Genomic DNA, 25,334 nt, shown 5'->3' on the forward strand with positions numbered 1-25,334 from the left:
CCACACCGACCATCTCCCGTTTCCGATCCATGGATCGTGGATCGTGGAGGCAAATGCAGAGGGGCACCCTGCTGTTCCCAGCGATACAGGAATGGTGGCTGATGCCGGCGGCATATGTGTTTGTGTTTGGCTGTCTGTGTTTGGCCATCAGAGCTGCCTATCAGGGTTTGCAGGGATAAGATTAGAGTGCCCATGGCTACAGAACACCCCCTTCCCCCTCGCTCCCTTGGGTGTCTTCTCCCAGCTGGTGAGTGCTTTGCTGCTCTGTGGTTGGAAGGAAGCCCTGCTGATCAAGGCAAGCTGGGCTTCCATTCGGGTTTCCAGGGCGACAGAAGGAGGGCAAACACAGCTCAGGCATTCCCCTGGCTCCGTTGCCAGGGAAATAGATTGCTGGCGCCTGAGTGTCTGGCTTCCCGATCTGAGCACGATCGCCCCGATCCAGCCCCGATCCAGCCCCCCTCCTGACTGCTGGATCATTGGGCGTGCCTGAGCATGATCCGCCAGGTCGCGATCGCGCGACTGCCATTATCGTGGGGTTTTTTCGATCATTATGCAGATTGTGCCCATCTCTAGAAACCAGCATGGCTTTTGCTGGATGCTGCACCCACACCACGGCTGCCTAAGCACAAAAGAGGTTGCAGAGGAACTGCAGTTTGCCTTGTGGCTGGCAAGAGAAATACATGGCAGGACATTCACCCACCCATTTGTACTACTGCTGCTGGGCTCCAAGACGGGCTTCAATCCCATGTGGGAGGTATGGAAGAAGGAATGCCTACCCCTGCACTCACTCCCCTGCTGCTAGCATAACTACCAACTTTCAAAATGAGTAGGAGATTGCACAGGAGGAACAGATAGAGGTGCACACCATCCTGCTGCTACCATCAGGCTTCAAGAATTGGAGCAGGGTTGGCAGTATGGCTGCTTGGAATCCAGCCCTGCTGCCTACTAAACAGCTGTCCTTGGGTTTCTGCTGGCTTTGTAATTACATAAATGATTCCAGGTCAGGCTAAGACTTTGCATGGACAACAATCTTATCTCTTGACTGTGATTGTGCCTGGTTATTGTACTTAGCAGTTTGAAGGGCTTGTTCCATTTTCTGTCTCCTTTGTCAGTATTTCTTAATTTTCTATTAGACCCAAGCTCAACACCTCACACCTTCTGCTTTCTACACTTGTTCTCTAATGTAGCTGCCCTGTTTAAAAATAATTAGTTAAAGTTATCACTATATCTTGTAATTTCAAAATAAAATGCCTTTTTCAGTAAGAATAGGAAAATTCTATTTCTAGTTAACTTTTATATTCGCAAATTTGACAATCAGAATGCACAATCCCATTTCCATATCTCAATCACTGTATCAATTTTCTTTTTAAACTATGTGTTTTGAATGAGCTGAACCCTGAAACATCCTGCTCCTGAACGTAAACATCTTGTCAAAGAATTATTTATTTATTATTTTCATTATTTATATTATATATAAATATATATATATATATATTTCTCACTGAGACTCAAGGTGGATTACACAGTGTGAGTCAGTACAGTCAATTTTAAAGACATTTTAATAAACAATGTAATTGGGTATACAAATGCAAATTTGCACATCTTTAAAAATAGCACGTATCTAATACAAATCTGAAGACATGCTAAACAGAGCATAAGCAATCCTTAGACTGAAATATTAAACAACATAGAAACTATCCATTGTGATCATACTTACATCATCAGACAGTATATAGAAATAAAGTCTATAGTACCCATCTCTTTACTTACAAATCTCTTTGGGACTACCTGCCTACAGTACAAGATGGCTTTATTACTCAATATGGCTTTGAGTAAAAAGCCCTCTTGAATAATTCAGTTTTGCATTGTTTGTGGAAAACCAGGAGAGTGTGCACTTTCTTGACCTCTTCAGGTACACCATTCCATAGGGTGGGGGCCACCACAGAGAATGCCTCTGTATGGACAGCTCTTGACTTTGCCCATGTGCAAGGTGGCACCTGCAGAAGGCCCAGTTTGGATGAATGAAGCTGTCGTGGAAGAACATAGGGAGAGAGGTGGTCTCATAGATATATTAGACCAAGGCCATGAAGAGCTTTGCATGTGATAGCCAATACCTTGAATTGAGCCTGGTAGCTGACAGTCAGCCAGTGGAGTGACATCAGAATGGGAGTAATATTCATGCTCTTCCTCCCAATAATAAATGGGCTGCAGCATTCTGGACCAACTGGAGCTTCTGAGTTAACTTAGGGGGAGACCAATATACAATGCATTACAGGAGACAAATCTTGATGTTACCATGACATAAATCCAAATGGCTAGATCAGCCATGTTCATATAGGGGCGGGGGGTGCATCTTCCAGGATAGACTGAGGTTGCAGAAAGCATTTTTTGCAGCTGCCTTTTCTAGCAGTATAATCCCTAGGCTCTTAACTGAGTCTGCAAGGGTCAGGTGAACCCTATCGAAAGTGGGGAGTACAATGTCCTTCAAGGTCTCTGCCTTCCCAACAAACATCAATTGGGTCTTGTTTGGGTTCAGTTCACAAACACACGTTGCCTTGAAGAGCCTGAAATATACTTAATCCTGTAAGAGTGTTAAAATCATGAGTATACAAATTGGTTAACAAGACCAGAATGAAAGACGTTTGTTTCTTGCACACATCATGAAAATCTGCTCTATTGGTTCTCTTGTAATGTTATCAGAAAACCTAGAATGAATCTTGTCAGCCTGCTTTGGGAGCTCCCCTGTGATCCATACTCAGTTCCTAATTGGACTTGATAGAAGACTTTCTTTGGGACATGTTACTAACGGATGATTTTCATTGTTTCTGGCAGTTGCATGTTTTAGTCAACACATGCTGAGCTTTTGCCACACCGCAATGTACTGAGTGGCAGATGCCACACAGAGCAGTCAGAGTACATCGGCATTATTTCAACAACAGTAGTTGGAATGGTTTAAACGTATGCAGAAAGACAATCTGCTAAAATAAAACCAACAGCTGCCATAAGCAGAGCAGCAGGAAGAATTATCCATGAGTTGAGGCTTTATCTAAGTATACTTACTCCCTTGTTAATTCTCTCCCTTGATTGGCTTATGTCCTACCTGAACTGTACTTTAATCATTATTTACTTTCCCTTTTCATTAAAGATCAATAGAACACAATTATTGCATATCTCACAATCTCAGGATAGTTTTATTCGATTTCCTTCTTATCTAGTATTGACTCTTCTTTGTGTACTCTGAAAAACAATGTGTTTGCTTTTAATTGTTTTGGTTAGTGGCATATTATTTTTCTTCTTATCTACTAGATTTTGCAGCTGCTGCAAAAGGCCTTTAACTGCCTCCATATTACCCCACTTAAATATCATCATTCCCAAACTTTTCCAAACACCCTTCAAAACTTGATTACAGAGAACAGAGCAGTTGCCTCACTTAAGAACAGCAGAACAAGCACCACTATATATGTAGTTCAGCAGACATACACCCAGACATACAATACAGGTTGAGTTATTCAATACAGACCCGAAACTCTGCTGAGAGTACTCTGGGTATATATTTGGAAGGCAATCATGTCTACTGAAGCCCCCTTCGCTGTCACCAGCATGGAGTGTGCCATGTTTGTTTTCCTCCCTGAAGAGAAGATGCAGTTCACTTGCCAGAAGTGTAAGCTGGTCAGACTTTTGGAAGAAAAGGTTCAGAGCCTGGAGAAGATGATCACCACCCTTCAGGAAATCAAGGAAGGGGAGGTTTTTATTGACAAGAGCCTGGGGGCTCTGCACAGCCAATAAGAGGAAAGTCAAGGAGAAGAAGAAAGAGTCGATCTCCCTTCTGAGCCTCCTCTCAAATCTACAGTACAAACCCAAAGACATCAACGAAGAAGACGCTTTGGTCCACTTGAGCTCAAGAATCGTTTTGAAGTGTTAGAGATGGTGACAGAGATGAGAGTAAAAGGAGAACCTTAAAGACCTGGAAGAGGGTGTGTAGAGGACACGGGGCCACACAGAAGTGGAAAAAAATGGAAAGTGGTGGTCATCGGGAACTCTCTGCTCAGGGGTATGGAACACCATGTCTTGGGGCCAGATCCCCTATTCTGAGAGATGTGTTGCTTGCCGTGGGCCAGAATTCAGGATATTACTGACCGACTGCCAAAACTCATCAAGCCTGCTGATAAGTACCCATTTGTGCTGATTCATGTGGAAATGAATGACACAGGTGTGAATACTGTCGCAAGAATTAAAGAGGATTATGAAGCTCTTGGAAGGCAGTTGAAGGCATTGGGGGCACAGGTGGTATTCTCTTCTATCCTTCCAATCGTAGGAAGAGGAACGGACAGGGAGTGGACCATACTTTAGGGGAATTGTTGGCTGAGATGGTGGTGCTGGCAGGAATGCTTTGGGTTCTGGGACCATGGGATAGGTTTTCTTAGAGAAAGCCTTCTAGCACATGCCTCTCAAGGGCAGGGAAGAAAACATTTGGAAGAAACCTGGAGAACTTCATCAGGAGAGCTTTAAACTGATGCCGCAAGGGGAGGGGGATGATCAACATGGGGATTCCAATGATGAAGTGAAAATAGTGGGGACCCGCCTGGGTAGGACAGGTCAAACAAAGGTACAAGGCTACAAGTGTCTATATACCAATGCCCAAAGTATGGGTAATAAGAAAGAAGAGCTTGAGCTTCTATTGCAAACAGCTATATACCAATGCCCAAAGTATGGGTAATAAGAAAGAAGAGCTTGAGCTTCTATTGCAAATCGGCTACGATATAGTAGGAATTACTGAGACTTGGTGGGATGATCCCCGTGACTGGAATGTGCTAGTGGATGGGTATGAGTTGTTCAAAAAAAGTCAGAAGGGTAGAAGAGGAGGTGGAGTGGCGTTGTATGTGAGGAGAGGGCTTGATTGACAAGAAGTTATGGAGAATGGGGTGGACAACCCAGTGGAAAGCATATGGGTAGAAATAAGGGGAGGAAGGACAAAGGGTATTATTGTTGGAGTCTGCTACAGACCACCTGCCCAGCAAGAAGAAACAGATGCTGCCATCTTTGAACAGATTGGTAGAGTATCCAGACATCAGAACCTTGTAATTATGGGTGACTTCAACTTCCCTGATATGTGCTGGGAGACAGGCTCAGCAAAGCATCATGAATCACACAATTTCCTGACCTGCCTGTCCGATAACTTCTTTTTTCAAAAGGTGGAGGAAGCTACAAGGGGCTCGGCCATACTAGACTTGATATTAACCAACAGGGAAGAATTGGTAGATGCGGTGAAGGTGTTGGGGACCTTAGGGGGAAGTGACCATGTCCTCCTTGAATTCCAGTTGCTGTGGGGGGCCAAGGAAGTTCGTAGCCAGACTCGTAGGTTAGATTTTCATAGGGCTAACTTCGATGAACTCAGAGGCTTGATGAGAGTCATTCTGTGGGGGAGTGTGCTGGAAGGGAAAGGAGCGAGTGAAGGGTGGGCTCTTCTCAAACATGAGCTTTTGCGAGCCGTCACTATCCCAGCAAGACAGAAACATGGTAAGGGCTCCAAGAAACCGATGTGGATGTACAGAGAGCTCCAGAATAAGCTAAGGGAGAAAAAGGAAATGTTCAGGAAATGGAGAGAAGGACAGACCTCTAAAAAGGAGTATATGAGGGTTAGTAGGTACTGCAGATCAGCCATCAGAGAGGCCAAAGCTCAGTATAAGCTGGGTCTGGCCAGGAGGGCTTGCTACAATAAGAAAAACTTCTACAGATATGTGAGAAGCAAACGCAAGGTAAAAGAGGCAATTGGACCGCTGTTGGGAGTGGAAGGAGAAACTCTGATAGAAGACAGAGAGAAAGCAGACAGGCTTAATGACTTTTTTGCCTCTGTTTTCTCCCTGAGGAACTCAGGCACATCTAGAGATAGTAGAAAATGTGACAGGACACCTGGCTGGCTAGTTGACATTGACAAAGAGGTTGTGGAGAGGCATCTGGCTGCACTTGATGAATACAAATCCCCTGGGCCAGATGGGTGCACCCAAGAGTGCTGAAAGAACTTTCTAGAGAACTTGCATAACCCCTGTCCATCATCTTCAAGGCCTCCTGGAAGACTGGGGATGTGCCACAAGATTGGAGAAGAGCTAATGTTATCCCAATCTTTAAGAAAGTGAAGAAAGATGACCCGGGAAACTACAGGCCGGTCAGTCTGACTTCTGTGGCTGGGAAGATATTAGAACAGATTTTAAAGGGTTCAATCTGTAAGCATCTGAAGGGCCACTCAGTGATCCGGGAAAGTCAGCATGGTTTTGTTCCTAACAGATCTTGCCAGACCAACCTGGTTTCCTTCTTTGATCGAGTGACCAGCTTACTGGATCGGGGGAACTCTGTTGACTTGATTTATCTGGATTTCAGTAAAGCTTTTGATAAGGTCCCCCATGACATTCTGATGGGCAAACTGGAAGACTGTGGACTGGAATATAGGACAGTTCGGTGGATAGGGAACTGGTTAGAGGACCGCACCCAAAGAGTGGTGGTCAACAGTGTTTCATCAGATTGGAGGGAGGTGTCCAGTGGGGTGCCGCAGGGTTCAGTTTTGGGTCTGGTACTTTTCAATATTTTTATCAATGATCCGGATGAAGGAGTGGAAGGGCTGCTCATTAAATTTGCTGATGATACAAATTGGGAGGAGTAGCAAAACCCAAGAAGATAGAATTAAAATTCAACAAGACCTGAATACTCTGGAGAAGTGGGCAGTTGTGAATAGGACGCAATTCAACAAAGACAAGTGTACAGTATACATCTGGGCCACAAAAATGGGAAGCACAAATACTGGATGGGGGATACACTTCTGGGCAGTAGTATATGAGAAAGAGATCTTGGGGTAAGCGTGGACTGTAAACTAAATATGAGCAGTCAGTGTGATGCGGTGGCAAGAAAGGCCAGTTCAATCCTGGGCTGCATCAAAGGGGCCATAGTGTCGAAATCTCAGGAGGTCATAGCCCCTCTCTATACTGCCATGGTCAGGCCACACCTGGAGTATTGTCTGCAGTTCTGGAGGCCTCACTTCAAAAAGGATGTGGACAAAATGGAGAGGGTGCAGAGGAGAGCGACGAGGATGATCAGGGGTCTGGAGACTGAGCCCTACAAGGAAAGGCTGAGGGCTCTGGGAATGTTTAGTTTGGAGAAGAGGAGATTGAGTGGGGACATGATTGCTCTCTTTAAGTATTTGAAAGGCTGTCATTTGGAGGAGGGCAGGGAGCTGTTCCAGTTGGCAGCAGAGGGTAGGACCCGAAACAATGGGCTTAAATTACATGCACAAAGGTACCGGCTGGATAGTAGGAAAAACTTTTTTACGGTCAGAGTAGTTCAAAAGTGGAATCAGCTCCCTAGGGAGGTGGTGAGCTCCCCTTCACTGACAGTTTTCAAGAAGAGACTGGATGAATATTTGTCAGAGATGCTTTAGGCTGATCCTGCACTGGGCAGGGGGTTGGACTAGATGGTCTGTATGGCCCCTTCCAACTCTATGATTCTATGATTCTATGATTCTATGACAAGTATGATACTATTGGTAGTGGCCTTTATGGCTGCAAATTTAGGCTTGTCTAACTAGACAATTCAGAAAGTTGGTAGTTGGCAGGCTAGGACCTTCCAAGTTACATTAGGTGAATTAGTTGCACTTTTTGTTTTTGCAGGTGCAGGTGTAATTTCTTTGTATGGGTTCTATGGGGCTTAGGAAGCAAACTTCTGCCTTGTCATGACATTGGGTATGTTCATGGGAACATGAGGCTACAGCTCAGGCTGCTTTTTCCCCCAGCATGACTGACCAATTCCAGGTGGGGGTGGTGACTTGTTGGATTCTGGTAGATGCAGGACTGCCAGTTCATGAATTTTTCATTAGAGTGGCTTCCACTGCTGCGAGGCTATGTGTCACCTGACAAGCAATCCAGTGAATTGGTAGGGAGACTAGCACTTTTCTCAAGCACTCTTAAAATTTATGTTACATGATTCAACAAAGCTTGTGTTTTTTGCAGGTGCAGACTAGGGTTGCTAGGTCCCCCTGTACTCCCAGTGGGAGGTGGGCCCCCCAGCACCTACCTTCTTGGTGGGTTGGTCATGCATGTGCACAAGTGTGCATGCTCCCCAGGCCTGCACAATGATGTCACATCTGGGAAGTGACATCATCACACAGGCTGTGACTGCCCCTGGGAGCACTCCTGTGCTCTATAGGGGGCCTGATTCAGCCTGGATTGGGCTGAATTCAGCCTGGATTGAGCCCAGATTGGCCTGGAACAGGCCACTGCCTCATGGGGGAACACTCCCCCGCCCAGCAGCGGCCTGATCCTGGCTGTTTAGAGCCCAAATTGGGCCAAAATTGGCCCCAAACAGCCAGGATCAGGCCAAAATAAGCCTGGAATGGGCTGCTGCTGCATGGGGGAGCACTCCTTTATCTGGTAGTTGCCCGACCCTGGCCATTTTGGGCCCAATTTGGGCAAAAATGGGCCCAAAACGGCCAGGATTGGATCTGAATTGGCCTGGAATGGGCCTCTGCCACATGGAGGAGCACTCCCCCACACCACAGTGGCCCAATCTAAGCTGTTTCAGGCCTGATCCTGGCTGTTTTGGGCCCATTTCTGCCTCCAGGAATGCACAGTGCCACCTGGGATTGTGCTGTGCTGCTCAGGAGCATGCCTATGAGGCCCATGCCTCCCTTGCCAGCCAGGTAAGTGGGAGTGGTTGGTAGATGGTGGAAGCGAGGAATTCCCTTGGCCCCAGTGGGGAACTGGCAACCCTAGCGCAGACGTATCTCAAACCCAGGCACAGTTATCATTCTGGGCCATTCCACCATCTTTTGGTTAAAATGTTTGGGCCAATTCCAGCAACAGTGGGACCTAGTTGGGCCTTTACCTCTTTGTAAGTATCCAGTAGTGCAGTCAGCATGGGATACAATGGAACCAAGGTTGTAAGGACAGTTGTCCTAAAGTCGTGGTGCAGCATTTAAGTAAGAACGATCTCATCTTCACTAAGGGTATTACCCTCACAATTACAGGTCACAAGAGTATTACCCTAGGGACCTGAAGAAGATCAGAGATATATCCACAAGCATGGAGATTCATGAGAAATTTTTTAAAAATATTTTGCACTTGAGCAAAAGTTATCCCTGTTTTTCCTTTTTAAAATAAACTTAAATAACCAGCAATGACATACTTAGGATTGGGTTTGCCTAATACCTATGGAGGGCATATCTATTCTAAATTCCTCTTGATAAACAACCTCAGATCTTATACAACATGATTGTTTTGATCTAATTTTGTTCAGTCATTTGATTCACATGCAAAGCTGTACGGTGAAAGTGTGCCCATTTTCTATAAGAGATGTGCATTTACATACATTTCCTTGCATAAGGAAAAACACATCTATCCCTAAGGGCCAAGCTACAAGTGACAAATGACACTTGAACGGCAAGTGTATTTCTCCCTGTTCACTTGCGCTCCACTCAATCCACTTGCTGTTCAAGTGTCATTCGTCACTTGTAGCTTGGCCCTAAGTGTCTTTGAAAATTTGTCTAGAATGTATAATGTCACTTTTACCCATATAATTAGGCAAGTCTGCTTCAAAGCATTATGAGAAGAGGGGTTTTGAAGTACAATTTGACTGAATTTTAAAAAAAGATGTTAGCATCCTATAAGAAACAACCAAGAGAATGAAAAAAAAATCAGTGTATAATTTCCCTGCAAACTTCATTTGGTATGTACTATGGCAGTGTCATCCTAAACAGGGCTATACCCTTCTAAGCATGTATTTAGAAGGAATTATTTCTGCTGAAAACAGCACTGTAAATCACTGGGATCAATTAAATGCTCCAGAAAGACCCCAATACAAGTATTAACAATTGAATAATGGACATAGTTTCTTACTAGTGTAGCCTAACAATGGTTCACATTGAAATCCATAATGAACAACAATTAATCACATATCATATTAAGCATTATAGATACACTATATCCAGCTTGATCTGAAAATATTTAGTAAAATAAGGCTGCTTATCTGGGAGTAAATATAATTAAACTCAGTAGAAATTTCTGAATAAACGTGCATGATCGGGCTGCATCTCACACTGAATACAATTTGACTTACACTTACTTGTACTCTAAGCTAGTCTTCGGGAATAAATAGTTCTGTTTTTTACATGTTGGCTATTGTTTAACATGCTAATTTTTTCACAGTGCTCAGAAGCTTGTTCTTTTACATTTGTTTTAATGTCAAAGGATTGAATCTTACAAACTATGAACACAAAGTACTCTTGATCATAGGATCCAGCCCCCAGTGGATACTGCAAAAAGCAGGCTATGGTCTGCAGAATGTCCATATATTCTTTAACTTTGTCCTTAAAGCAGATGTCTATGCATCACTCTAATATTAAAAAGTTTTGATAATTTGTTCAGACTCCCCCTTTCCTCCTTCTTGCCCTCCATTCATCTGACGAAGCTCCTTCTGATATGGAGATCAGTTTGCTTCTGTAAAGGAAATCAGTTACTTTTGATAATGAGATAACCATCCATAGTCCCTATTCAGTCCCAGCTTGACAAAGGCAAATTTACATATGAATTCCAATTCAGCAGCTTCCCGTTGGATTTTGTTTTTGAAAGGTTTCTGTTGAACTACAGTGACCTTTAAGTCTTTGATGGAATGTCCTGGTAGATTGAAGTGTTCTCCCACTGGTTTCTGGATGTTGCCATTTCTAATGTCAGATTTGTGTCCATTTATTCTTTTGCATAGAGGTTGGCTGGTTTGACCAATGTACAGAGCAGATGGACATTGTTGGCACATGAGGGCATATATCAGATTGGAGGATGAGCAGCTGTAAGAGCCAGAGACAGTGTAGTTGATGCCATTGGGTCCTGTAATTGTATTCCCTGGGTAGATATAAGGGCAGAGCTGGCATCTGGGTCTGTTGCAGGGCCTGGTACCTGTGCTGGTGACTCTGCTAGCCGATTCATGATTGTAAGTGAGAAGTCGTTTAAGGTTGGGCAGCTGTCTGTAGGCAAGGAGAGGTCTTCCACCCAGGGCTTCTGAGAGAGAGGTATGGGTTGTAGCTCACTGATGATACGTTGGATGAGTATCAGAAGGAGCTGTTTGCATCTACTCCTCCCTCCCCTCTCCTCCTCTTTATCTGACCAGTTTCTTCTTGCCCTCCATGCATCTGACAAAGAGAACTGTGATTCTCAAAAGCTTATGCTACAATAAAGTTGGTTAGTCTTAAAGGTGCTACTGGACTCTTTTTGATTTTGCTACTACAGACTAACACGGCTAACTCCTCTGGATGATTGGGTGGTGCTGTGAAGGAATGCCCCAGATGCTGAGTGGCATCTCCAGAACCTGGTATGTACCCTGTGGCCCATTAGGGGAAGCAGATGAAGCTGGGCACCTCTTGGCACAGGAGGCTATGTAGGCTGTGATAAACAAGACTGGTGAAAACTGCTAGCCAGGTTTGGAGCAAGGGTGGACTTGTCAGGCAGGCATCCAAGGAAGATGCTTAATGTAGCCCATCCTCCAAATAGTCAGCTTATGGTATAAGCACTTGATGGAGATCAGCAATTTAAAGTAAAAGTTAATAAAGAAACTAGTTGAACCCACACAATTGTGTCTGTCTTTATTGCCTCATGTTATGATGGTCTGATAACTGTTCAGGCTAAATCTTCAAAGTTGAAAGAAGACGTTCCCTCAAAGGCGCAGTGCAAAATATTAAGTCCAAAGTGTTGCCTCTTTCATGTGTAGGACCTGTCACTATTTAAGAGAGACCCAGGGTTGCCACGGAAGCTATTCATTCCTGAACTGGGCTTGACTTGGAACACTCTGCATGGATGTTGAAGTCCATCAGAAAAATAAGTCTTAGAGCAGAACCACAAGTGACAAAAGGCACAGATTGGACACTTGTCAGCTTCCCTCAAGTTTTGATGGGAAATGTAGGCATCCTGGTCTCGCAGCTTCGCTCTCTGACTGCTGTCCAATGGACTTTTCAACTGTCACTTGTCCAACATTCCGCCAAGCTGCCTACATTTCCCATCAAAACTTGAGGGAAGCTGACAAGTGTCCAATCTGTGCCTTTTGTCACTTGTGGTTCTGCTCTTAGTGTCTCCAACACAATATCCGCTAGCAGATCTGCCAACTCAGAAAGGGTGTTTAATGGGGTGCTAGACAATCTGTAAACAAGCAGGATACCTAATCTGTCCTCCAAAGACCAGAACATGCAGTCAATACCAGCTCTAGCTTGTACTGGAAGTCTATGGAAGTTGAAGGACTCATGGGAAATAATAGCAGCTAACATCAAGACTTGACTATTCTAATGCACTATACATAGGTCTCCCCTCCAAATTAACTAGGAGATTCCAATTGGTGCAAAACACTGCAGCTTGACTGTTATCAGGAGCAAGCAGGAGTATGAACATCACTCCTATCCTCCAGTCACTCCATTGGCTAGCTATTAGTTACTGTGCTCAGTTCAAGGTATTGGTTATCACTTACAAAGCTTTTCACGAGTTTGGTCCAGCATACCTATGGGACTGCCTCCCTCCCTATTGTCAGGTCTGTTGCCCTCTCTCTCTCTCTCTCTGTGTGGGGGGGCAGGCACTGAGGGTGGGGGGCTCACAGGGAGGGACTGGAACTTTGAAAGTTATGCCTGTGAAGAAGTAAGAGTACAAAATGGGAATTGGAAATCTGCTAGCAAAACCCATTGGCTGTATGTTTGAAGGAATGTTCAGCTCTAATTCTTCTAGACAATATGCCTTTGCCATTTAACCTATCTATGAAAGAGAAGGAAAAAGTTATTAATGGTGTGATCTTCACCAGTTGGACTCTTTACCATATGAACTTTGTCTCTACCAGTTGAATGTCATGAAATTGTATTTATTATATTAATTGTCTTTGCACTTTGCACTATTTAAAATTTCTTAAAAACTGTTTCATGAGTGTTTGAAATCTTTGTTCCCCAGGTTGTATACTGAGACTGTTTAACCTGTCCGGGTGACCACCCCTTGCAGCTACCCAAGAAAGGGAGATAAACAGCTTCACAGGAAGGAGAGCCTACTCTGTAACCCATGGCTGTGGAAGCTGCTCACCTTCTGATTCACATGCAAATCCATTTCCAGGTGCTCCTCCATAAACAAGAATCATCTTGTATATAGCCTTTTTTGAGTAGCGTGAGCTTAGTCTCCAGTGGTCATCAGCTTTACTCACACCCTTTAATCACTTGTGAACAATGTATTGTCGAAGGCTTTCACGGCCGGAGAACGATGGTTGTTGGGGGTTTTCCGGGCTGTCTTGCCGTGGTCTTGGCATTGTAGTTCCTGACGTTTCGCCAGCAGCTGTGGCTGGCATCTTCAGAGGTGTAGCACCAAAAGACAGAGATCTCTCAGTGTCACAGTGTGGAAAAGATGTAGGTCATTTGTATCTACTCAGGAGGGGTGGGGTTGAGCTGAGTCATTCTGTAAGAGTTTCCCAGGGTGTGGAATGCTAATGGCAGGAGGCTTCACTGTATCCTGAGGCGGTTCTTTTGCATATGGATTGGTGCTTGATGTGCTAATCTTCTCTGCAGGGCTATTGTCGGGTGTGGAGTGTTTTGTTGGCCTGGTGTTTTTCAGAACTGGAGCCCATGCTCTGTTCATTCTTAAGGTTTCTACTTTCCTGTTGAAGTTTTGCTTATGCTTGTGGATTTCAATGGCTTCCCTGTGCAGTCTGACAAAGTAGTTGGAAGTGTTGTCCAGTATTTTGGTGTCCTGGAATAAGATACTGTGCCCTGTTTGAGTTAGGCTATGAACGTGGCTGAACATAGCCTAACTCAAACAGGGCACAGTATCTTATTCCAGGACACCAAAATACTGGACAACACTTCCAACTACTTTGTCAGACTGCACAGGGAAGCCATTGAAATTCACAAGCATAAGCAAAACTTCAACAGGAAAGAAGAAACCTTAAGAATGAACAGAGCATGGGCTCCAGTTCTGAAAAACACCAGGCCAACAAAACACTCCACACCCAACAATAGCCCTGCAGAGAAGATTAGCACATCAAGCACCAATCCATATGCAAAAGAACCGCCTCAGGATACAGTGAAGCCTCCCGCCATTAGCATTCCACACCCTGGGAAACTCTTACAGAATGACTCAGCTCAACCCCACCCCTCCTGAGTAGATACAAATGACCTACATCTTTTCCACACTGTGACACTGAGAGATCTCTGTCTTTTGGTGCTACACCTCTGAAGATGCCAGCCACAGCTGCTGGCGAAACGTCAGGAACTACAATGCCAAGACCACGGCAAGACAGCCCAGAAAACCCCCAACAACCATCACTTGTGAACAGTTGGAGGACAAAATTCCTAAAGCTTGGGAGGACTAAAAAAATTGACATGGCATTTCTCTGTCAGGTTCTGCCCCAGGCACCACTGTACTGGTCAACAGTGCGCCTGACCTTGGCCTTTGGAAGCCATCAGAGATCATGCAGGTTCTCACTCCATAGAAGGAGAGGGGTATACATCACCCTCACTCCCTCTCAATCCACTCTCAGGCCTGCTCAACCTGACAGAGCCCCAGCCGCCTCCCCATACATCCTGGCTCCCAAAGCCTCCAGGCTTGCTCTGCTTGCTCTGCTTGCTCTGCTGCATCTTCCTTACTCTTCCAGCTTCTCTCACTTTCCTAAACTCCACCACACTCCTGCACAACCAACCTCCACCACCTTTTGGGAGAACTTCCCTTATATACCTTAACCCATTCCCAGCTCCACCTGCCAACCACACCCCCAGCCCTCTAGCCATGGCCCTGGCAGCCATGCCTGTGGTTGCTTTGCTGGCTGCTCTGGGCAACCACACCTGCACCTCCTTTGCTGGCTGCCGAGCTTTCTCTGCTGATTGCTTCAGCCACACCTGCATCTCCTTTGCTGGCTGCTGGGATTTCTCTGCTGATTGCTTCAGGCAGCCCCACCTGTGGCTGCTTTGCTCCTAGCCTCACCTGGTTCTGGCTAATCCCTTCTAGACTGCCTGCAGGTTGGGATGCTGCCCCTTGTTGCCCTGGCTGCCTTTCCTTCCCTGCCGGTAAGGTTGCTGGTTGGCTTGTTGCTGGCTGGCTGTCCTTGCTTCTTGTGCCCTCTCCCTCTGGTCAAGTCCCTTCCTGGCTGTCCTCACTCTCCCTGCCTGGACTCATAGCCTCCCCCTGGAGGGTGAGGCTAGCCGGCTTCCACCTGCCCTGTCTAATCCTCTGAGACTTGGGAGCTTCTTTCCCTCCCTCTGGTGCCAGTGGGTTCTGGACCTGGGTGTCCATTGAGGTGGCTGGGTAGCTACCTCCTGGCTGTCTCCCATCTCCTTCTCCTGGTAAGTCTGGGGGATGAGCCTCTGCCCCCAGACATTCTCCTGCCAGATACTCTGACATCCCTTTCCAAGAACAGCCCCTGTAAGTCTACCAATGACTGGAGTGACCTGTTGCAGTAGCACTTCCTATTAAGATAGTCAGGATTTCATTGACTTTGTTTTTTTACCCTCAGAGTTGAATGGAAACAGAGTATCATGTTGCTCAATCTTTAAGATGGTGCATGTAGGGATTGAGAAAGAAACCTGCTGTCAGGCAATCTTGTAATGGAGGACAGGGAAAGGCAGTCATCTACTAAGACCTAGCTGAAGGTAGTTGTTTTGTTTTTGAGATGCTTTAGTATCTTGCTCTTTGACTGCAGACTAACATAGCTACCAACCAGAAACTGTAGACATTAAAAGCTATGTGTCTACAACTCCTCCTCCTTAAAGGCTGTGGCTCCAAATGAAATCACTCTGTCTCATGGCTGCTTTTAAAAATTCTCAATGTTTTTATTTTAAAAATATTTTTGTTATGTAAAAATAAACAATTACATCATAAAATTCATAATATGTATAGATATGTATGACAAATTGACAATACATTTCTAATGGTAATTTAGTAAGATGATTTCTTAAGTAAATCCGTGTTTATGAATTGATAACCACTAGAAATGTTTTACCAGATACATTCACACACACTGTATTTTTATTGATATAATAAAATTATTATAAAGTTTAAAATTCAAGGTAACTCCACCATTGAGCATTTACAAAGTGAGAACCCTAAATCTTAGAAACACAATCAACAAATTTACCTCTTTTTTCTGAAAACACATTAACTGACAGAGAGAGGTGTCTGCATAGCTTTTGTGTGTAGACCCCCCCACACACACACATACACCAAATAACTTGAAATCTCTTTTCCAGAGGATCTGAGCAAAGCATTTGCCTCTCTGCCTAGTAAATATGTTCCCTATTATGTGTGGATCATAAAATCATAGAGTTGGAAGGGTCCTCCAGGTCATCTAGTCCAACCCCCTGCATAGTGCAGGAAATTCACAATGACCCCCCACCCCACACACACACACATACACCCAGTGACCCCTGCAACATGCCCAGAGGATGGCAAAACACTGTCAAGATCCCTAGCCAAACTGGCATGGGGGAAAAGGGGGTGGAAATCTAACACTTTCAGTTTGAAAGATGTACAACATGTGGTATCTTGGTATGGGACAGGGACTGTAGACAAGACTATTGAGTATAGTCTACTGATGTAGATACACTCCTATTGAGGTGTTTGACATTGCTAATGATGTCATGTTAATTACTTATGCTTTAATTCAGAAAAGTTTCATCTATGTTTGTCTTTATGTTAGTTTTCAAATTAGTGGCTACCATAACCTATTTTATCTGTTTTCATTAAATGCTCCAAATGTTGAACATAGTGTATTTTGCTGTGAATGTCCTAGCTATTGATTACATTGTATTTACTTGCAGTATGTAATCCACCTTGGATCTCAGCGAGAAAGGCAGAATATAAACAAATAATAACAATAATAATAAAAAATACAGATCATTCACACTAAGAGATGAATCGGTTACTCACATATTTCCCAGGGTGAAAATGATGCAGCTGAGTTGTGTTGATTGTCTTTGTTTATCTTTTTCCTCACTGTATAGTTACTATTTATTAGTTTGTCAATCTAACACTTAATGATAGGAGCACATGCATCTGATCCCTTGTTGTCCCAAGGTAATTTCTCAAAATAAATGTCCAGCAAGTAACTTGATGACTTAGTAGCATTTGTTTATTCAGTTCTTCATTTAAAAACACTGAGCATTTCTTTTTCCTATAGTAAGGTCACTGAACAAGATTTGAGGAAAAAATTTATATGCTATGTCAAAGTCTTTCAATCTATATGTGTCAAGGACATAGTTTAATTTGTTGTGCATTGTCAAGTGGAGCATTCCTAATGCTCACAGACTTAGACAGAGGAATAATTTCTGATGTCACTTTGCTCTGATGACAACAGTCAAATTGCAATGGTTCCATCACCAGGAGAGGGAGGGAAGGCAATGGTTGGTCAGTTGCTGAGTGGCCATGCCAACTTCTATTACTATTTTTACATGTAACAGGAGCACTCAATTCCTTTTAAATGAATACTTGAAAGGAAGTCTACATGCATTTAATGGACGGCACCAATTCAAAAGCCATTTAACAAATAACCTATTTCCTTCTTTTGTGTCCTTTATCACAGGGGGTTTATTTATTATGACCTCATTGAAGTTCCCATAGTGGAAACTGCTCTCTAGTGCTATAATAGTCAAATGTCAAACCATTACTAAAATGAAATGCAGGGGAAAAAACCTTTCTGAATAGATCTATGTGATACCCCACATCCCACTTGACATGAACAATGCATTAAAAGCTCTGCCTTCTCACTTGCTCTCTTCCTCTTATCTGCAGTCTGAGGTCATGTAACATTTTAATAAGGGGAGCAAGCACACGTCATTGGGTTGCCATTTTTTAATTAAATAGTGAGAGTTCATATGGATCTGTCAGGAGTCTTTATATGAATGTGAATGCATTCAGCTTTCAGTATGATGATGCTGATTGTTGAACAGATGCTTTATCACTTTATTGTCTTGTTGGCATTAAAATACAGAGGCTTAGCATACGTAATAGGCAAGTAGAAGGGTGATTTAATAGAATTATCTCTACAATGTACTGATGACAGTTAGAGTGGTTCAGTCACAGTGCATGAAAGATCAGGGATTTGACTGTCTGTGGACAGTTCCTTGAATGGCCAAAACACCTGCAGGGATAAGGAGGTGTGGGGCAACAGGTCTGCATGTGTGCGCAAGAAAGACAATAACAGCAGTAAGATAAAAACAGCTGAGAATTTAGCCCCAAGTTAGCTGATATGGTGTTGAGGTTGGTGGTGATGATAGTTCACAAGTTGTCCGGTGGGGACTTGCTGCCTGTTTTCAAGAGTCTGCTTGTTCCCAGTCTATATCTATCTTCTCTATGATCCTTCATTTTCCATCCCATTTTTACTCTTAGAAGCTCAAGGTGGAGGCTAAAAATATAACCATGTACATTCCAGAGTGTAAGCTTTTGAGAGTCAAGCTCTCATTATTGAAAGCTTATACTATAGAAACTCTTTGTTGGTCTTTGTTGGTCTTTAAGGTGCTACTGGACTCGTATCTTGATCATCTACTGTAGACCAACATGGCTACCCATCTGAAACTATATCTGTGTATGGTTGTTGTGGGTTTTCCGGGCTGTATTGCCGTGGTCTTGGCATTGTGGTTCCTGACGTTTCGCCAGCAGCTGTGGCTGGCATCTTCAGAGGTGTAGCACCAAAAGATAGAGATCTCTCAGTGTCACAGTGTGGAAAAGATATGGCAGGTCATTTATATCTACTCAGGAGGGGTGGGACTGAGCTGAGTCATCCTGTAGGAGTTTCCCAGGGTGTGGAATGCTAATGGCGGAAGGCTTCACTGTATCCTGAGGAGGTTCTTTTGCATATGGATTGGTGCTTGATGTGCTAATCTTCTCTGCAGGGCTATTGTCGGGTGTGGAGTGTTTTGTTAGCCTGGTGTTTTTCAGAATTGGAAACCATGCTCTGTTCATTCTTAAGGTTTCTTCTTTCCTGTTGAAGTTTTGCTTATGCTTGTGAATTTCAATGGCTTCCCTGTGCAGTCTGACAAAGTAGTTGGAAGTGTTGTTCAGTATTTTGGTGTCCTGGAATAAGATACTGTGCCCTGTTTGAGTTAGGCTATGTTCAGCCACTGCTGATTTTTCCGGTTGTCCAAGTCTGCAGTGTCTTTCATGTTCTTTTATTCTTGTCTGGATGCTACACTTTGTGGTCCCGATGTAAACTTGTCCACAGCTGCAGGGTATACGGTATACTCCTGCAGAGGTGAGGGGGTCTCTACTGTCTTTTGCTGATCGTAGCATCTGTTGTATTTTTCGGGTGGGTCTGAATACTGCTTGGAGGTTATGCTTTTTCATAAGCTTTCCCATCTGATCAGTAATTCCTTTGATATATGGCAAAAACACTTTTCCTGTCGGAGACTGTTTTTCCTTGGTTGTTTGATTCATCCTGGGTTTGATTGCTCTTTGGATTTCATTTCTGGAGTAGCCATTTGCCTGCAGTGCGTGGTTTAGATGATTAATTTCCTCATTGAGAAAGTGTGGCTCACATATCCGTCTTGCACAATCCACTAATGTTTTCATTATGCCTCTTTTCTGTCGGGGGTGGTGATTGGAGTTTTTGTGTAAGTACCGATCAGTGTGAGTTGGTTTCCTGCAAAGCAAACTTTCAGTTAGGTCACAAGGTCTACAGGAAACCAACTCACACTGATCGGTACTTACACAAAAACTCCAATCACCACCCCCGACAGAAAAGAGGCATAATGAAAACATTAGTGGATCGTGCAAGACGGATATGTGAGCCACACTTTCTCAATGAGGAAATTAATCATCTAAACCACGCACTTCAGGCAAATGGCTACTCCAGAAATGAAATCCAAAGAGCAATCAAACCCAGGATGGTTGTTGGGGGTTTTCCGGGCTGTATTGCCGTGGTCTTGGCATTGTAGTTCCTGACGTTTCGCCAGCAAGCAAAACGTTGTCCAATTCGTTGTCCAATGGGACAACGAATTCTATGAACAGATGGATGGGGTGGCCATGGGGAGCCCACTCAGCCCAGTTATAGCAAACTTCTACATGGAACATTTTGAAAAAACAGCTCTAGAATCAGCACCCCACAAACCCAGTGTATGGTTCCGGTTTGTGGATGATACATTCATCATTTGGAGCCATGGGGAGGAAGAATTGAGGGAGTTTTTGAATCATCTCAACAACATCCACCTGAATATACAATTCACAATGGAGAAAGAAAGTGAGGGAAAACTCTCATTCCTGGATACCTTGGTCATCCGCAAAGCAAACTTTCAGTTAGGTCACAAGGTCTACAGGAAACCAACTCACACTGATCGGTACTTACACAAAAACTCCAATCACCACCCCCGACAGAAAAGAGGCATAATGAAAACATTAGTGGATCGTGCAAGACGGATATGTGAGCCGCGCTTTCTCAATGAGGAAATTAATCATCTAAACCACGCACTTCAGGCAAATGGCTACTCCAGAAATGAAATCCGAAGAGCAATCAAACCCAGGATGAATCAAACAACCAAGGAAAAACAGTCACCTACAGGAAAAAGTGTTGTTGCCATATATCAAAGGAATTACTGATCAGATGGGAAAGCTTATGGAAAAGCATAACCTTCAAGCAGTATTCAGACCCACCCGAAAAATACAACAGATGCTACGATCAGCAAAAGACAGCAGAGACCCCCTCACCTCTGCAGGAGTATACCGTATACCCTGCAGCTGTGGACAAGTTTACATCGGGACCACAAAGCGTAGCATCCAGACAAGAATAAAAGAACATGAAAGACACTGCAGACTTGGACAGCCTGAAAAATCAGCAGTGGCTGAACATAGCCTAACTCAAACAGGGCACAGTATCTTATTCCAGGACAACAAAATACTGGACAACACTTCCAACTACTTTGTCAGACTGCACAGGGAAGCCATTGAAATCCACAAGCATAAGCAAAACTTCAACAGGAAAGAAGAAACCTTAAGAATGAACAGAGCATGGGCTCCAGTTCTGAAAAACACCAGGCCAACAAAACACTCCACACCCGACAATAGCCCTGCAGAGAAGATTAGCACATCAAGCACCAATCCATATGCAAAAGAACCTCCTCAGGTTACAGTGAAGCCTCCCGCCATTAGCATTCCACACCCTGGGAAACTCTTACAGAATGACTCAGCTCAACCCCACCCCTCCTGAGTAGATACAAATGACCTACATCTTTTCCACACTGTGACACTGAGAGATCTCTGTCTTTTGGTGCTACACCTCTGAAGATGCCAGCCACAGCTGCTGGCGAAACGTCAGGAACTACAATGCCAAGACCACGGCAATACAGCCCGGAAAACCCCCAACAACCATCGTTCTCCGGCCGTGAAAGCCTTCGACTAAACCCAGGATGAATCAAACAACCAAGGAAAAACAGTGTCCGACAGGAAAAGTGTTTTTGCCATATATCAAAGGAATTACTGATCAGATGGGAAAGCTTATGAAAAAGCATAACCTCCAAGCAGTATTCAGACCCACCCGAAAAATACAACAGATGCTACGATCAGCAAAAGACAGCAGAGACCCCCTCACCTCTGCAGGAGTATACCGTATACCCTGCAGCTGTGGACAAGTTTACATCGGGACCACAAAGCGTAGCATCCAGACAAGAATAAAAGAACATGAAAGACACTGCAGACTTGGACAGCCTGAAAAATCAGCAGTGGCTGAACATAGCCTAACTCAAACAGGGCACAGTATCTTATTCCAGGACAACAAAATACTGGACAACACTTCCAACTACTTTGTCAGACTGCACAGGGAAGCCATTGAAATCCACAAGCATAAGCAAAACTTCAACAGGAAAGAAGAAACCTTAAGAATGAACAGAGCATGGGCTCCAGTTCTGAAAAACACCAGGCCAACAAAACACTCCACACCCGACAATAGCCCTGCAGAGAAGATTAGCACATCAAGCACCAATCCATATGCAAAAGAACCTCCTCAGGTTACAGTGAAGCCTCCCGCCATTAGCATTCCACACCCTGGGAAACTCTTACAGAATGACTCAGCTCAACCCCACCCCTCCTGAGTAGATACAAATGACCTACATCTTTTCCACACTGTGACACTGAGAGATCTCTGTCTTTTGGTGCTACACCTCTGAAGATGCCAGCCACAGCTGCTGGCGAAACGTCAGGAACTACAATGCCAAGACCACGGCAATACAGCCCGGAAAACCCCCAACAACCATCGTTCTCCGGCCGTGAAAGCCTTCGACTAAACCCAGGATGAATCAAACAACCAAGGAAAAACAGTGTCCGACAGGAAAAGTGTTTTTGCCATATATCAAAGGAATTACTGATCAGATGGGAAAGCTTATGAAAAAGCATAACCTCCAAGCAGTATTCAGACCCACCCGAAAAATACAACAGATGCTACGATCAGCAAAAGACAGTAGAAACCCCCTCACCTCTGCAGGAGTATACCGTATACCCTGCAGCTGTGGACAAGTTTACATCGGGACCACAAAGCGTAGCATCCAGACAAGAATAAAAGAACATGAAAGACACTGCAGACTTGGACAACCGGAAAAATCAGCAGTGGCTGAACATAGCCTAACTCAAACAGGGCACAGTATCTTATTCCAGGACACCAAAATACTGAACAACACTTCCAACTACTTTGTCAGACTGCACAGGGAAGCCATTGAAATTCACAAGCATAAGCAAAACTTCAACAGGAAAGAAGAAACCTTAAGAATGAACAGAGCATGGTTTCCAGTTCTGAAAAACACCAGGCTAACAAAACACTCCACACCCGACAATAGCCCTGCAGAGAAGATTAGCACATCAAGCACCAATCCATATGCAAAAGAACCTCCTCAGGATACAGTGAAGCCTCCCGCCATTAGCATTCCACACCCTGGGAAACTCCTACAGGATGACTCAGCTCAGTCCCACCCCTCCTGAGTAGATATAAATGACCTGCCATATCTTTTCCACACTGTGACACTGAGAGACCTCTATCTTTTGGTGCTACACCTCTGAAGATGCCAGCCACAGCTGCTGGCGAAACGTCAGGAACTACAATGCCAAGACCATGGCAATACAGCCCAGAAAACCCACAACAACCATCGTTCTCCGGCCGTGAAAGCCTTCGACAATATATCTGTGTATATTTGTAAATGCTTTCTCTCTACATTTTCATTGCAAAGGCCTGAGTAGGATTCTGAGAAGACCTGCTTAAGATTGCTCTCTTAGTTACATGATTGTATAAACAATACTTCCTTTACCCTCATAGCTCAAAATGAAGTCACCCAATGAAATGTATGAGATAAACAACGGATTATTAATTTCAGCATGAACCACACAATAAATTCACTCTCTCCATTATGTGGAGTCTCTTATAGACTGCCCATTGGGTTTGCCAGCATTTGGGCAATGCACCCTGGATTCAAGCTTGACATGGCTATGGGCTGCACTATTGTTTTTCCTTGCTCTGCACCAAACTTATGCTGAGAAATGTTGCCCATCCCCTGTACTATGCAGTGTAAAGGTTCAAGTGTTGCTGTACAGTACCAAGGGATTAATCTCTACCAATCCTCTGGGACAGTGTATCCATCAGTGATCTGTTCATGCCTCTCCTCCCATCCTTGGATGCCTCAGGAGGAGGCTTGCATATCTAATTAAGCAATAAGCATCTCACCAGTATAAATCCTGCCAGCTCCATTTAGGACCTCACCAACTGCTCAGGATCATGCTTATTTATACAACCCAACCCCACAATGACACAAGTGAAGTAGATGAAAAACAATCCATTGCCCCAGTCAATCAGATAGGGATATGAAAAAAATTCTGCTCTGCCCTGAGCTGACAAGCTAATTGAGCATTTTTGCCACAGGGCAGGCATGATGGGGTGCTCTGCAGCAAAAAAGAAAAGGAAAGAAAAGAAAAAAAGCATGCTAAACAACAAAGGAACAATTTTACATACCCTTCTAAACAAAAAAGGAACAGTTTTATGTACCCTTCTGTTCTCAAGTTTCTCATAGGCTGTACTTCATGAGACAGTCTTTCATATTTCCCCACCCTCGAAGACTGCTGCCTACAATTTTCCGTCTGAGGGAAATGAATGCAAAACTGCCTTTGCCACTATTTGGGCAGAAACATGCTTTTCTATGCGTGATTCACAATTCCCAAGAAGCAGTGTGAAAATCTGCACATACAAAATATTTGCAATCCAGTTTAGGGCTTTTGATAAAAAAAATTGTTCCACAATGTTGCTCACAGTTTCTGATCAAATTGCAATATGAGAAGAGTTTGTCTATCACTTGTATGAGTTTTATATCACGTTTTAAAATATTTTTGAAATTTTGAATACGTTCAAGTAATTTTATTTTGTTTGGCACTTGGAAATTGTCTGATTAAAATGAGAGAGGAGTTCTATGAATACATAAATATTAGTACAAATTCCCAATAATTTATCAAGTGAGTCAACAATTTATCAATTTTTTCCAAATGGAATAATATTAATAAATGTTCAACCTCATTAATTCTTGTAACAGTTGAGCTATTCTATAACTAGTTACACTGACTTTTTAAGTTCAGTACACCTGCTTAAGTGGTCACTGCACTCTTACATACAGACTCAATAAATGTTAATAATGCATTTGAATTTCTTTCTTCCAGACTACTGGACTGAATCAATTGATTTCCTTACACTAAATGAAGAATCTTTCATTGGAGGAAAAATGCCCTCACTTAGCAGAAGGAACTATTGGAACCAACAATTTGATTCTATGTCTCCAATCTGAACACATTGATACTGTAGTTATTTTTCCATGTAATTTTCTTTATTTCTGATTGATTTTGTCATAATTTAATATTGTTTCTCAAAAATGAAATGTAGCTGTTCAAAAATAGCCAAGGAAATTTTGAATGTTAGCTGTATAGAAGGATATTAAATTTATTACTTGTATCTGGATTAATTTTGATCTCACTATCTATAGATTGAATATTTCTCTATGTTGAGGTATTCCTATTAATGTCAACATGACTAGTCTAGTATAATTGTGTTGAAGATTGTACAAAATATATCTTAGTTATATGGCATGAAGTAATATTGAATCGAAATTATTGAATAAAAGTGTAAGTTCAAAGTAGAAAACTCTACCTACTTGAAGTTAAAACAGAAATGGATAACAATAATAATAAACTTAATGATCCAAGAATAAAACAAATCAATGGCCCATCTAAACTATGCTGCAATTAATGTCTCTTCTCATTGCTGATTCCCTTTCTAATAAAGAAAACCCATTAAACAAACAGATTACAACTAAAAAAACCCCAATAAAAGCCCAATTGGTTCTTTCT

Source organism: Eublepharis macularius, chromosome 3 (genome assembly GCF_028583425.1).
Source record: "Eublepharis macularius isolate TG4126 chromosome 3, MPM_Emac_v1.0, whole genome shotgun sequence".
In the NCBI taxonomy this organism is placed as follows: domain Eukaryota; kingdom Metazoa; phylum Chordata; class Lepidosauria; order Squamata; family Eublepharidae; genus Eublepharis; species Eublepharis macularius.